Here is a 2730-nt window from a genome sequence, read left to right as displayed (position 1 = left end):
GCTCCTTGAGTACCCTGGGGTGTAGATTGTCAGGGCCAGCTGGCTTGAAGGTATCCAGCCCCTCAAGGTGTTCCTTCACGAGGTCAGCATTGATGGAGGGCAAGGGATCTCCCTCACCCAGACCTCTGTGTCCCGTAGCGGGCATGGGCATCCCATGGGACCGATGAAAGACCAACGCAAAGTACCCATTTAATTTAATCTGGTTTAGCAGGGGTCCAATGTTGCCCTTGCTTTTCCTCCGGCTCCCCACATATCTGAAAAAATTCCTCAGACTCCTTTGGACATATAAAAAACAGAACTCTTGGTTCCAACATGATACCTTTTATTTGATCAACTGGGAAATCGCAAGAAAATCACAAGGACAATTGGACAAAAGGACAAAATCCAGGTGGTCTAATAAAAGGTATAATTTTGGAACCAGGAGTTCTAGTTTTTTTGTATGCCTTCTTGTCTCAGACCAACATGGCTAACAAGTACACCCCTCAGACTCCTTTGCAAATCCTAGCTTCCTTTTTTTTTGCCCATCTCACTTCTTATTGAAGAATTCTGACTTACTGCTCAAGGGCTTGGGTCAAGCAAGTATTTCTGGACTAGGCACTCTTCAATACACAAAGTCATGAGGGTCTTGATCGAATATTCAGTAGACATGGATGGAAAGAAAAGGAAGAGCAGATGTGGAGCAACAGCAGTCTAGCATTGTACTAATGACACCAATTACTTCCTGACAAAACTACAATTAAGTAATTCCAGGGTCTACATTGACTTAAGATTTCTCAAAGAAGATTTGCCTGAAGGAGGATAAATTATGATGCCTTTCCATTACTGAACCAGGACCTATTCAATCAACATATCTGCAGTTATGTCTAGCTTAAAGCAGGCAAGTTGCATTGACTGAATTCTCTGGGGACTACTCATATACTTAAAGTTAGACATGTTTATTAAGTATCTCTTTACAATAGGACCAGAATTCGGAGGAGGTAAAAAATGCAAACTAAATGTTCTTGGCTTTTTTCCCCCTTCCATTAGCATTTGCAATGTCTGCTATTATGTCCCAGCTCTGATGGGATAACAATGTGACGTAAGGAACAGAAATGTAAATAAATGGTAGGAAATAAAATTGATTTGTTCTTTAAATCAGACAAGTTACTATAGGAATCTGTGGCTTTTTTGTAATAGTCTCCAGATTTAGGACTGAATTCTTACTAGTTTCTGAATTACATGTTGTAATAACAGGTCAGCCCATTTACCTAGTGCTAGAACACCCAGGGTAAATTCTGAGAAGAAGTAGCTCCAAGTTAATTAGAAGAAAAGCCATAAATGAAAACAAATGGAATAATACAGATATTCAGGGAAGAAAAATCAATATTTTTGGTAATGTATTTTGCCAACTAATTATTTATTGTCAATACTTTCCTTAAATGACTTTGTTAAAAGGAAAGTTGCCTTTTGCCTTTCCTAAGCATTATGGTCAAGATCCTCAATTGGTGCAAATTGGAATAACCCTACTGAAAATAATGGAACTACCTCAATTTACATTCTGAAGAAGTGCATGCAGAATAGGGCTGGTTACAGTGAGCTGCCCTTGGCAGTTCTGAAATAATCAAATTAAGTGGTTTAGAAATAGAAAAATCAAAGGGAATTTTTTCTCGCTTTTTAAAATCAGTGACTTTTATGGGTAGTTGCAGATCTGATAAAACAATGACTAATGAGTCTAAGATTAAACAGAAGCTCATTTGTCATCTGAAGTAGGGAATAACAGCTTCAGAAGAGTTGCCGCCCCCCCCCCCACCAAATATGTCTATGTGAAATGGAATTCGGTATTCTTTGGAACAATTATATTCATTAGGGTCCTGCAAGTCATTTTTTGGTCTGGGTACTTATCCTTGCTAAATTTTTGATTATCTTCTCCTCTATTAGAATGTTCTTGACTCCGACTTCCTGGCTTATTTTCACATTATGAATGGTGAGTGTGAAAATGATCTCAAGTGAAAGGGAGGATATAAATATATAGAAATGCACATTGCCTTCAGTAAGGCTGAACTCACTGTAGTGTTTCAAGATTGCAACACTGAATATAACCCAATGGGGAGGATAATGATGCCAGAGCATATCCAGCTTTCTGTTACAGCTCCAGAGGTGAGAGTTCAATGGTGTACCAAAGCCTGCACTCAGTTGACCAAGCTCTAAATGGGTCTCTGGTGATTCAGAGTCATAGGGTGAAAAGCAGTTGCACATGATACTAACTATGAAGTACCACTGCCTACAGGAACTGGTGCATTTTAATTGTATTAGCCCAATGAACCATTTGGCTTCAATTGACCTTTGACTATGATAAATAAAATTATTGCTATGTGTGGCAGAGCACAGGGTGTCTCTGCCACTTTAAGGGCCTGGAGCTGGCAGCCTCCAGGTGCCTGACAAGGGCAGCCATTTTGAGACATGGGCTGCCTATATAAACAGGGCAGTTTGGCTGCAGGAGGTGAGGGAATAACATTGCCTGGTTGAAGGGCTGCTGTGAATGATCTGGAGGTAAGGGGGAGCTGCAAGGGGTTGGCAGGAGGGTCCGGGTCCGGGTCCGGGTCCGGGTCCGGGTCCGGGTTGAAACTGCACCCCACCGGGAGTGGGTGGTCTGGTGGGGCTCTCAGTGGTTCGGGAGCCCCCAGGAAATGCCAGGCCAGTGATCACCCCGGTGAAAGGCAGGTTGGGGCGCCTTAACCCCTAGCTCCCACC

The sequence above is a fragment of the Alligator sinensis genome, unplaced genomic scaffold, assembly GCF_000455745.1.
Source record: "Alligator sinensis unplaced genomic scaffold, ASM45574v1 scaffold685_1, whole genome shotgun sequence".
Classification (NCBI taxonomy): domain Eukaryota; kingdom Metazoa; phylum Chordata; order Crocodylia; family Alligatoridae; genus Alligator; species Alligator sinensis.
Note: the sequence above shows the minus strand (reverse complement) of the source record.